The following is a 13,658-nucleotide window of genomic DNA, read 5'->3' as shown; positions in this document are numbered from 1 at the left end:
TCCTTATTCCTCCTGTTTTCTGACCTCAGTGGGAATTTTTACAATCCTCTTGTCTAAGGGTATGTGCACACTTTGCGGATTTTTCAGTGCGGATTCTGAAGAATCTGCAGGTAAAGTGACCTGCGTTTTACCTTTGGATTCCCTGCGGGTTTTCTGCAGATTTTGTGTGGATTTTGCCTGCGTTTTTACACCTGTGGATTCCTATAATGGAATAGGTGTAAAACGCTGCGGATTCCGCACTAAGAATTGACATGCTTTGGAAAATAAACCACTGCATTTCTGCTCGGAATTTTCCGCAGCATGGGCACAGCGGATTTGGTTTTCCATAGGTTTACATGGTACTGTACACCGCATGGAAAACTACTGTGAATCTGCAGCGGCCAATGCGCTGCAGATCCGCAGCCAAATCCGCAACGTGTGCACATACCCTTACAATTCCACTCTCCTTGGCGACCCTTCCTGTCTCTGGGGCGCTCCTTTGGATGGTAGCCCTTCTGGGAAAGCAATCCACTGCACTCCGTTGTAAGGCGAGATCCCTGTACAGGTGTTAAAGGGTGAAGGTTGGAGTACCTCTGGAATCTGCCAGACAGAGTGGCTTGTGCCAAGTCTGTCTAAGGCAGTCTTTTTCAGCCTGTCACCTCGTACAGTCGTGACAGGCGAGTATTTTTTAACCAGTCTATGCCCTTTTAAAAATTTGCAACAGCTGAACAACCCCTTTAAGTTCATATACAGTAGTATTCTGCACATTAATCAGAAAAGGACTTCTAAAGGAAAATATTGTTTGCATGGTTGATTGTCCCCGTCATCTATTGTCAGTAGTGTGAGCCTTTCCTGTTTATCTAGCTGTGGCTTCATAAACTTTTATGTTTAACTGTAATTCCGCCTCTGATTATATTTTGCCCCATGTATATACGCTAAAATCTGAAAAGTCATCTATACAAAACAACAAGTGTCAGCCAATTTTAAGGCTTAGTCAGCATTAAAAATGCGATAATTCTGGAAATTTTTCGAAGAGTGTCATGGTCAATACTTAACCCCTTCCTGACATCCGACGTACTATCCCGTCGAGGTGGGGTGGGCCCGTATGACCGCCGACGGGATAGTACGTCATCATCGATCAGCGGCGCTCACGGGGGGAGCGCGGCCGATCGCGGCCGGGTGTCAGCTGCATATCGCAGCTGACATCCGGCACTATGTGCCAGGAGCGGTCACGGACCGCCCCCGGCACATTAACCCCCGGCACACCGCGATCAAACATGATCGCAGTGTACCGGCGGTATAGGGAAGCATCGCGCAGGGAGGGGGCTCCCTGCGGGCTTCCCTGAGACCCCCGGAGCAACGCGATGTGATCGCGTTGCTCTGAGGGTCTCCTACCTCCCTCCTCGCCGCAGGTCCCGGATCCAAGATGGCCGCGGCATCCGGGTCCTGCAGGGAGGGAGGTGGCTTACCGAGTGTCTGCTCAGAGCAGACACTTGGAAAGCCTGCAGCCCTGCACAGCAGATCGCAGATCTGACAGAGTGCTGTGCACACTGCCAGATCAATGATCTGTGATGTCCCCCCCTGGGACAAAGTAAAAAAGTAAAAAAAAAATTTTTCCACATGTGTAAAAAAAAAAAAAAAAAAAAATTCCTAAATAAATAATAAAAAAAAATATATTATTCCCATAAATACATTTCTTTATCTAAATAAAAAAAACAAAACAATAAAAGTACACATATTTAGTATCGCCGCGTCCGTAACGACCCAACCTATAAAACTGCCCCACTAGTTAACCCCTTCAGTAAACACCGTAAGAAAAAAAAAAAAAAAACGAGGCAAAAAACAACGCTTTATTACCATACCGCCGAACAAAAAGTGGAATAACACACGATCAAAAAGACTGATATAAATATCCATGGTACCGCTGAAAACGTCATCTTGTCCCGCAAAAAACAAGCCGCCATACAGCATTATCAGCAAAAAAATAAAAAAGTTATAGTCCTGAGAATAAAGCGATACCAAAATAATTATTTTTTCTATATTTTAGTTTTTATCGTATAAAAGCGCCAAAACATAAAAAAATGATATAAATGAGATATCGCTGTAATCGTACTGACCCGACGAATAAAACTGCTTTATCAATTTTACCAAACGCGGAATGGTATAAACGCCTCTCCCAAAAGAAATTCATGAATAGCAGGTTTTTGGTCATTCTGCCTCACAAAAATCGGAATAAAAAGCGATCAAAAATGGTCACGTGTCCGAAAATGTTACCAATAAAAACGTCAACTCGTCCCGCAAAAAACAAGACCTCACATGACTCTGTGGAGCAAAATGTGGAAAAATTATAGGTCTCAAAATGTGGAGACGCAAAAACTTTTTTGCTATAAAAAGCGTTGCTGGTTTCACACTTGCGTTTTTGTCTGCAGCGTTTTTTGCACAAAAAACGCATGCGTTTTTTCCCTATATTTGACATGAAAAACGCATGCGTTTTTTTTGTACGCGTTTGGTCGCGTTTTCAAACGCATGCGGTTTTTTTCTGCATGCGTTCATTTTCAGAAATACAACCTGCAGTATTTTCTTGCGTTTTTAAGCACATGCGTTTGTTTGCGTTAAAAACGCATGCATTTTTATCGAAAAAAAACAGAAAACACACTGAAAAGCCACCCACCACCATCAAGGTGATAAAGGGATCCAAACCCTAACCCTACCCCTAAACTCATCCCTAACCGTTTAATGAACATTTTCTGACAGTCATAGTGCCACGTATTTCAGTGCCACGTATTTCAGTGCCACGTATTTCAGTGCCACGTATTTCAGTGCCACGTATCACGTATTTCAGTGCCACGTGTTTCAGTGCCACGTATTTCAGTGCCACGTATCACGTATTTCAGTGCCACATATTTTAGTGCCACGTATTTCAGTGCCACGTATTTCAGTGCCACGTATTTCAGTGCCACGTATTTCAGTGCCACGTGTTTCAGTGCCACGTATTTAAGTGCCACGTATCACATATTTCAGTGCCACGTATTTCAGTGCCACGTATTTCAGTGCCACGTATTTCAGTGCCACGTATTTCAGTGCCACGTATTTCAGTGCCACGTATTTCAGTGCCACGTATCACATATTTCAGTGCCACGTATTTAAGTGCCACGTATTTCAGTGCCACGTATTTCAGTGCCACGTATTTCAGTGCCACGTATTTCAGTGCCACGTATCACGTATTTCAGTGCCACGTATTTCAGTGCCACGTATTTAAGTGCCACGTATCACGTATTTCAGTGCCACGTATTTCAGTGCCACGTATTTCAGTGCCACGTATTTCAGTGCCACGTATCACGTATTTCAGTGCCACGTGTTTCAGTGCCACGTATTTCAGTGCCACGTATCACGTATTTCAGTGCCACATATTTTAGTGCCACGTATTTCAGTGCCACGTATTTCAGTGCCACGTATTTCAGTGCCACGTATTTCAGTGCCACGTGTTTCAGTGCCACGTATTTAAGTGCCACGTATCACATATTTCAGTGCCACGTATTTCAGTGCCACGTATTTCAGTGCCACGTATTTCAGTGCCACGTATTTCAGTGCCACGTATTTCAGTGCCACGTATTTCAGTGCCACGTATCACATATTTCAGTGCCACGTATTTAAGTGCCACGTATTTCAGTGCCACGTATTTCAGTGCCACGTATTTCAGTGCCACGTATTTCAGTGCCACGTATCACGTATTTCAGTGCCACGTGTTTCAGTGCCACGTATTTAAGTGCCACGTATCACGTATTTCAGTGCCACGTATTTCAGTGCCACGTATTTCAGTGCCACGTATTTCAGTGCCACGTATCACGTATTTCAGTGCCACGTGTTTCAGTGCCACGTATTTAAGTGCCACGTATCACGTATTTCAGTGCCACGTATTTCAGTGCCACGTATTTCAGTGCCACGTATTTCAGTGCCACGTATTTTAGTGACACGTATTTCAGTCACGTTTAGGGTTAGGGTTAGGGGTAGGGTTAGGGTTAGGGCTAGGGTTGGAGGTAAAGTTAGGGTTAGGGTTTGGATTACATTTACGTTTGGATTAGGGTTGGGATTAGAATTATGGGTGTGTCAGGGCTAGGGGTGTGGTTAGGGTTACCGTTGGGATTAGGGTTAGGGGTGTGTTTGGGTTAGGGTTTCAGGTAGAATTGGGGAGTTTCCACTGTCCAGGCACATCAGGGGCTCTCCAAGCGCGACATGGCGTCCAATCTCAATTCCAGCCAATTCTGCGTTGAAAAAGTAAAACAGTGCTCCTTCCCTTCCGAGCTCTCCCGTGCGCCCAAAAAGGGGTTTACCCCAACATATGTGTTATCAGCGTACTCGGGACAAATTGAACAACAACTTCTGGGGTCCAAGTTCTCTTGTTATCCTTAGGAAAATAAAAATTTGGGGGGCTAAAAATCATTTTTGTGGGAAAAAAAAGATGTTTTATTTTCACGGCTCTGCGTTATAAACTGTAGTGAAACACTTGGGGGTTCAAAGTTCTCACAACACATCTAGATAAGTTCCTTGGGAGGTCTAGTTTCCAATATGGGGTCACTTGTGGGGGGATTGTACTGTTTGGGTACATCAGGGGCTCTGCAAATGCAACGTGACGCCTGCAGACCAATCCATTTAAGGCTGCATTCCAAATGGCGCTCCTTCCCTTCCGAGCTCTGTCATGCACCCAAACAGTGGTTCCCCCCCACATATGGGGTATCAGCGTACTCAGGACAAATTGGACAACAACTTTTGGGGTCTAATTTATCCTGTTACCCTTGTAAAAATACATAACTGGGGGCTAAAAAATCATTTTTGTGAAAAAAAAAAAAAGAATTTTTATTTTCACGGCTTTGCGCTATAAACTTTAGTGAAACACTTGGGGGTTCAAAGTTCTCAAAACACATCTAGATAAGTTCCTTGGGAGGTCTAGTTTCCAATATGGGGTCACTTGTAGGGGGTTTGTACTGTTTGGGTACATCAGGGGCTCTGCAAATGCAACGTGACGGCTGCTGACCAATCCATTTAAGTCTGCATTCCAAATGGCGCTCCTTCCCTTCCGAGCTCTGTCATGCGCCCAAACAGTGGTTCCCCCCCACATATGGGGTATCAGCGTACTCAGGACAAATTGGAAAACAAATTTTGGGGTCCAATTTATTCTGTTACCCTTGTAAAAATACAAAGCTGGGTGCTAAAAAATCATTTTTGAGAAAAAAAATAAAAATTATTTTCACGGCTCTGCGTTATAATCTGTAGTGAAACACTTGGGGGTTCAAAGCTCTCAAAACACATCTAGATAAGATCCTTAGGGGGTCTACTTTCCAAAATGGTGTCACTTGTAGAGAGTTTCAATGTTTAGGCACATCAGGGGCTCTCCAAACGCAACATGGCGTCCCATCTCAATTCCAGTCAATTTTGCATTGAAAAGTCAAATGGCGCTCCTTCCCTTCCAAGCTCTGCCATGCGCCCAAACAATGGTTTACACCCACATATGGGGTATCAGCGTACTCAGGACAAATTGGCCAACATTTTTTGGGGTCCAATTTCTTCTCTTACCCTTGGGAAAATAAAAAATTGGGGGCGAAAAGATCATTTTTGTGAAAAAATATGATTTTTTATTTTTACGGCTCTGCATTATAAACTTCTGTGAAGCACTTGGTGGGTCAAAGTGCTCACCACACATCTAGATAAGTTCCTTAGGGGGTCTACTTTCCAAAATGGTGTCACTTGTAGGGAGTTTCAATGTTTAGGCACATCAGGGGCTCTCCAAACGCAACATGGCGTCCCATCTCAATTCCAGTCAATTTTGCATTGAAAAGTCAAATGGCGCTCCTTCCCTTCCAAGCTCTGCCATGCGCCCAAACAATGGTTTACACCCACATATGGGGTATCATCGTACTCAGGACAAATTGCACAACATTTTTTGGGGTCCAATTTCTTCTCTTACCCTTGGGAAAATAAAAAATTGGGGGCGAAAAGATCATTTTTGTGAAAAAATATGATTTTTTATTTTTACGGCTCTGCATTATAAACTTCTGTGAAGCACTTGGTGGGTCAAAGTGCTCACCACACATCAAGATAAGTTCCTTAGGGGGTCTACTTTCCAAAATGGTGTCACTTGTAGGGGGTTTCAGTGTTTAGGCACATCAGGGGCTCTCCAAACGCAACATGGCGTCCCATCTCAATTCCAGTCAATTTTGCATTGAAAAGTCAAATGGCGCTCCTTCCCTTCCAAGCTCTGCCATGCGCCCAAACAATGGTTTACACCCACATATGGGGTATCATCGTACTCAGGACAAATTGCACAACATTTTTTGGGGTCCAATTTCTTCTCTTACCCTTGGGAAAATAAAAAATTGGGGGCGAAAAGATCATTTTTGTGAAAAAATATGATTTTTTATTTTTACGGCTCTGCATTATAAACTTCTGTGAAGCACTTGGTGGGTCAAAGTGCTCACCACACATCAAGATAAGTTCCTTAGGGGGTCTACTTTCCAAAATGGTGTCACTTGTAGGGGGTTTCAGTGTTTAGGCACATCAGGGGCTCTCCAAACGCAACATGGCGTCCCATCTCAATTCCAGTCAATTTTGCATTGAAAAGTCAAATGGCGCTCCTTCCCTTCCAAGCTCTGCCATGCGCCCAAACAATGGTTTACACCCACATATGGGGTATCATCGTACTCAGGACAAATTGCACAACATTTTTTGGGGTCCAATTTCTTCTCTTACCCTTGGGAAAATAAAAAATTGGGGGCGAAAAGATAATTTTTGTGAAAAAATATGATTTTTTATTTTTACGGCTCTGCATTATAAACTTCTGTGAAGCACTTGGTGGGTCAAAGTGCTCACCACACATCAAGATAAGTTCCTTAGGGGGTCTACTTTCCAAAATGGTGTCACTTGTAGGGGGTTTCAGTGTTTAGGCACATCAGGGGCTCTCCAAACGCAACATGGCGTCCCATCTCAATTCCAGTCAATTTTGCATTGAAAAGTCAAATGGCGCTCCTTTCCTTCCGAGCTCTGCCATACGCCCAAACAGTGGTCTACCCCCACATATGGGGTATCAGCGTACTCAGGACAAATTGTACAACAACTTTGGGGGTCCATTTTCTCCTGTTACCCTTGGTAAAATAAAACAAATTGGAGCTGAAATAAATTTTGTGTGAAAAAAAGTTAAATGTTCATTTTTATTTAAACATTCCAAAAATTCCTGTGAAACACCTGAAGGGTTAATAAACTTCTTGAATGTGGTTTTGAGCACCTTGAGGGGTGCAGTTTTTAGAATGGTGTCACACTTGAGTATTTTCTATCATATAGACCCCTCAAAATGACTTCAAATGAGATGTGGTCCCTAAAAAAAAATGGTGTTGTAAAAATGAGAAATTGCTGGTCAACTTTTAACCCTTATAACTCCGTCACAAAAAAAAATTTTGGTTCCAAAATTGTACTGATGTAAAGTAGACATGTGGGAAATGTTACTTATTAAGTATTTTGCATGACATATGTCTGTGATTTAAGGGCATAAAAATTCAAAGTTGGAAAATTGCAAAATTTTCAAAATTTTCGCCAAATTTCCATTTTTTTCACAAATAAACGCAAGTTATATCGAATAAATTTTACCACTAACATGAAGTACAATATGTCACGAGAAAACAGTGTCAGAATCGCCAAGATCCGTCAAAGCGTTCCAGAGTTATAGCCTCATAAAGGGACAGTGGTCAGAATTGTAAAAATTGGCCCGGTCATTAACGTGCAAACCACCCTTGGGGGTGAAGGGGTTAAAGGGAACATGTCAGCAGGATTGTGCTCCGTAACCTGCAGACACTGTCAGGTCGGCGTCGTTATACTAATTAAAATTATACCTTGGTGATGAAATCTGTCTTGTGGTTGTTGTTTAATCTGTATTTGTAGTTTTCAGTTAATGAGATCCTCATGCGCCGGGGCGGCCTGTGGGGGGTCTTTATGTTGTGCTCTGATTAGGTATTCATCTGTATGGCTTATGATAAGTCACTGGTCCCGCAGTGACCTGCCCCCTATGTTACATACTGATTATTATATGTATTGAAAAAAAAATCATCTTCAGCATGCAGGTGCCGGCGGCATCATCTTGCTAGAGAAAAAAAATTGGCTCCACCAAGATGGCGCCACCAACGCAGTAGCATCTATCGGACTACCGATGGATGCTACTGTACAGGCGCAGCCGATGCTATTTTGACAGATTTTTTAATTTATATATACCAGCAAACAAAATAATTAAATACACATTATATATGCGGTCGTGCTGCAGCGCAGGCGCCGCCTGCCTGCTGAAGGTGATTTTTTTTTCAATACAGATTACATTCAGTATGTAAAATAGGGGGCAAATCACTGAGGGATCATTGACCTGTCATAAGCCATACAGATGAATACCTAATCAGAGCCCCACATGATGATCCCCTCACAGTCCCACCCCGGAGCAGGTGTCATTAACTGAAAATAACGATTAACCCCTTTACCCCCAAAGGTGGTTTGCTTGTTAATGACCAGGCCAATTTTTACAATTCTGACCACTGTCCCTTTATGAGGTTATAACTCTCGAACCCTTCAACGGATCCCGGTGATTCTGACAATGTTTTCTCGTGACATATTATACTTCATGTTAGTGGTAAAATAACCTTGACATTACTTGAGTTTATTTGTGAAAAAAATGATAATTTGGCGAAAATTTTGCAATTTTCCAAATTTGAATTTTTATGCCCTTAAATTACAGACATATGTCACACAAAATACTTAATAAGTAACATTTCCCACATGTCTACTTTACATCAGCACAATTTTGGAACCAACATTTTTTTTTGTAAGGGAGTTATAAGGGTTAAAAGTTGACCAGCAATTTCTCATTTTTACAACACCATTTTTTTAGGGACCACATCACATTTGAAGTCACTTTGAGGGGTCTATATGATAGAAAATACCCAAGTGTGACACCATTCTAAAAACTGCACCCCTCAAGGTGCTCAAAACCAAGACTTTTATTAACCCTTCTGGTGTTTCACAGGAATTTTTGGAATGTTTAAAAAAAAATGAACAATTAACTTTTTTTCACATAAAATTTACTTCTGATCCAATTTGTTTTATTTTACCAAGGGTAACAGAAGAAATTGGACCCCAAAAGTTGTTGTACAATTTGTCCTGAGTACGCCGATACTCCATATGTGGGGGTAAACCACTATTTGGGCGCATAACAGAGCTCGGAAGGGAAGGAGCGCCATTTGACTTTTCAATGCAAAATTAGCTGGAATTGAGATAGGACGCTATGTCGCGTTTGGAGAGCCCCTGATGTGCCTAAACAGTGGATACCATCCAAAAGTGACACCATTTTGGAAAGTATACCCCCTAAGGAACTTATCTAGATGTGTGGTGTGCACTTTGAACCCCCAAGTGCTTCACAGAAGTTTATAATGTAGAGCCGTAAAAATAAAAAATATTCTTTTTTTTTTTTTTTTTATTAAATGTTTTTTCGCCCAAAATTTTTTATTTTCCCAAGGGTAACAGGAGAAATTGGACCTCCAAACGTTGTTGTCCAATTTGTCCTGAGTACGCTAATACCCCATATGTGGGGGTAAACCCCTGTTTGGGCTCATGGTAGAGCTCAGAAGGCAAGAAGCGCCATTTGACTTTTCAATGCAAAATTGGCTGGAATTGAGATAGGACACCATGTCTCGTTTGGAGAGCCCCTGATGTGCCTAAACATTGAAATCCCCCACAAGTGACTCCATTTTGGAAAGTAGACCCCCTAAGGAAGAAGCAGGAGGTGAAACGCGAGTTGGGGTGAGGGGACATCACAGGCACCAGCACTTGCACCAGGTAATTTTCTTCTACCACATGATGGTTGGGATAGGTTGGTGCCATATTTGGCTTAAGTATAAGATGGGTTGCCACGTGTGATTAGCCAAAAAACATTTGGAGAATTTATAGAGGAGGATTGTTTAACCCATGAGCCACTGTGCTCTGTGATGTAGCAACTTGACTGCTCATTATGATTCTTAGTACATAGATAATCTCCATTTATTATATTTGTTTGGGCGCTGTCTAATTGATATTTGCCATATGTTGGTTAATAAATAAATAATAATAATTTGAACCCAATTTATAATTGCTTTTTATTGCAAAAAATATTTTTTGACGAGTTGACATTTTTATTTGATGATAAAGCATTGTTTTTTGCCTAGGTTTTTTTTTTACGGTGTTCACTGAAGGGGTTAACTAGTGGGACAGTTTTATAGGACGGTCGTTACGGACGTGGTGATACTAAATATGTGTACTTTTATTGTTTTTTTTTATTTACATTAAGAAATGTATTTATTGGAACAATATATATATATTTTTTTCTTATTTAAGATTTTTTTTTTTTTACAAATGTAATTTTTTTTTTTTAACTTTTTTACTTTGTCCCAGTGTGGGACATCATGGTAAAGTGTCAGATCGCTGATCTGACACTTTGCACAGCACTGTGTCAGATCAGCGATCTGACAGGCACTGCAGGAGGCTTACCGGCACCTGCCCTGAGCAGGCACTTGCAAGCCACCTCCCTGGAGGACCCGGAATGAACCCCGCGGCCATCTTGGATCCGGGGCCTGCAGGGAGGACAGAGGAGACGCTTGGAGCAACACGATCACATCGCGTTGCTCCGAGGGTCTCAGGGAAGCACGCAGGGAGCCCCCTTCCCTTCGCGATGCTTCCCTATGCTGCCAGAACACTGCGATCATGTTTGATCGCAGTGTTCCGGGGGTTAATGTGCCAGGAGCGGTCCGTGACTGCTCCTGGCACATAGTGCCGGATGTCAGCTGTGATAGTCAGCTGACACCCAGCCACGATCAGCTGCGCTCCCCCCTTGAGTGCGTCTGATCGCGTAAGACGTATTATGCCGTCGGTGGTCATACAGGCCCATACCACCTCGATGGGATAGTACATCTAAAGTCAGAAAGGAGTTAAACAACCACAAGATGGATTTGATCAACCCAGGTATAATTTTAATCAGTATAACGGCACCGACCTGACACTGTCTGTAGGTTACTGTGCACAATTCTGCTGTCAGATTCCCTTTAATCAAACGTTTTTAACACAAAAACATAAAAAATAGATCATTTTCTGCTTATAAATTCCCTTTAATTTTGATCAAAAATTCTTGTCCATCACGATTACTATTTTCTATCACTGACACTCAAGACTGATGAAATATCTGCCAGGTCTCAAAGATATAATGTTCTTTTTTTTTTCACTAAACAGAAAATCTCCTTGCGCTTCCAGCCATGTAAAATGCTCATTATCTTCCTGTTCCTGTTAAGTCGAAGAGCAATTAATTTAGGGATCTAACTGTTCATTAATAAATTAAAAGTATGAGACTAGAGATTCTTAAACGACAAGTAATAGTTCAGGGTTAAAAGAAAGCCATTACGTATTCTGTTCTTGTGAAATTCAGATTTAAAGGGAACCTGTCATCTGATCGATGCTGTCCAAAGGGTAGCATGAATCAAATCCAGGCAGAACGATTACAGCCAGGTATGTTTTAGTCTATGGCGTTTCAAAGAAGATGTATTTTAAAGATCTAACCAGGGACCAGAGCTGAAGATGAATCTAGCCCAACACTTCACTTGGCCGGCTTCTCCCAGCGCCACTCTAAGTAATTGATTACTATAGACGAGACCTGTCAATCACCTTAGGTGGTGCAGAGAGAAGTCAGCTGGGGACAGAGCTGAACTAGTTTCGTCAGAGTGTTTCAGAGAAAATTATACCTGATTGCAATCGTGCAGCCAGGCTGCAATTAAAGCTGTCTGTGGTTTGGATAGCATGAATCAGGCGACGGGTTCCATTTAGAGGAAAGCAGACAGTAGGTTTAACCTCATCATATATTAAGAGTGCTGTATCAGCCTCCTAATAAATGTTGTCATCATGCATTTATTACTAATAAGTGTTTGTGTATGTGTGGCACTCCAGGAGCCCGGTTGCCACAATGGCATTGCATTCCTCATGGGGGGGAGGGGTGATGTCATGCCTGGGAGTAAGGAGCGATCCCTTTGGTAGGTAACACAAACATACAACAGCTTCCTGACTCCAGACCAGAAGGAGGAGCTCTAAACCCGGTTTCAGGGGAACTTCCCTATAAGTTCTGGTCTGGAGGCGGGGTTAGTGAGTTTGGTGTGAGACGCTGAAGGGAGAGGAAAGACGTGAGGAAAGAGACTGGGAGCAGAGCTGTGCCCAAGCTCTTCCCAGGACAAAGCACAAAAGAAACCGGACACCGGAGTCCGTGGTTGCACGGGTACTAAAGGCCCAGCAACTAGAACTGGAGGGCAGGAGATTGCAGGTCTCCTGGCCCATCTAATACCTGGAGGCACCACAGCAAGTCAGGAACCTGGGGCTGCCAGTGAGAAGACAGTGCCCATGAAAGGCTCATGCTGTTAACCATACGGGTTAGTAGTAACAGACACTGAAAAGAACTTGTGTAAAGCTTCAGGCAGCAAGGGACAGAGAATTCAGCGCAGAAGGAAGTCCTCAGGACCCACCTGGCTAAGTGGATCCCAAGTTACTCCCAGGCCGCCCGGACCCCATCTACACCTGTGCCCCGGACTGCACCTGAAATTCACTGGTAAAAGGCAAAGGAGACTGAAAACCCTGTGCCCTCCAATTATTTCCTGCACCCTCAGTCCTGCCCTCACCAGCTATCATCCCTTACCAACTGCACCAGTAGCCCTGGGGACTAAGCTCTACCAGTGGGGAGCTATACCAACTCTGCTGCAACACCATCAGCCCCAGTGGTCCCGTTTAAGCAGCGTCGGCCATCCCTGGCCAAGAACCACAGGTGGCATCACGAACATTTCTCCACAGACTTTATTTCCCACTACACTTCGCCCCTTTAATTGGACGCCCAGGGCCACGGACCAGGTCACTGCTTCCATAACCACCCCTTTAAGTACCGCCGGACCCGGCCTGAGTATCTCACGGTCCTATGGGGTGCTCCATATTTACTGCAGAACTGAAGTTTAAAGGGGTTATCGGGGTCTTTTTTTTAATAATGTGCCTACCTGCAGGTAGTTACTGACTACCTGCCTGTTGTGCTCGGCACCGGTCTCTGCCAGCACAAAGCAGTCACAGAAAACTGCTGCTGGAGATTCAGTGGCACCTGCTGACATCACGTCGACAGAGCAGTGGTTTCTCTTCTGTCCTACTTTGTTGACAGGTGTGACTGCCGACGTCATGCTGATTGAAAGCTGGCTTCCTGCTGCCTAAGTTAGGCAGCTTAGGCATTGAGCAACTGGAACGCTGGCAGGAGTGATTGGTGACAGCTCTGTGATTGCGCGGGGTAGAGGAGGCAGGTAGTTGCCTCTGTTAGCAACTACATGTCTGTTAGCTTTTAGGCCCATAGTACAAAAAATTTATGGTCTTTAATTTCGGCATGCCTGTACCTGGAATAGTTTGGGAGTGGCATCACTCATCACAGATATCACCTCCCTACTAACCAGAATCCCTCAATGTCTGTCCACTATTTCATCCTTCTTCTCCGCTAGATTTCTGAAACTTAACATGGACAAAACAGAATTCATCATCTTTCCCCCATCTCACGCGACCCCCCCAACGAACCTAACCATTACAGTAAATGGCTGCCCACTCTCCCCAGTCCCACAAGC

General features: G+C 43.4%; 1 protein-coding gene across 1 annotated transcript in view; it reads right to left on the bottom strand.

Moving 5' to 3' along the window:
- The window catches only part of GCNT4 (glucosaminyl (N-acetyl) transferase 4), a 44,657-nt gene that overhangs the window by 10,021 nt on the left and 20,978 nt on the right, over positions 1 to 13,658 (bottom strand). The window lies entirely within an intron of this gene.

Source organism: Ranitomeya variabilis, chromosome 1, assembly GCF_051348905.1.
Source record: "Ranitomeya variabilis isolate aRanVar5 chromosome 1, aRanVar5.hap1, whole genome shotgun sequence".
NCBI lineage: Eukaryota > Metazoa > Chordata > Amphibia > Anura > Dendrobatidae > Ranitomeya > Ranitomeya variabilis.
This window is presented reverse-complemented; position numbering and strand designations above follow the sequence as displayed.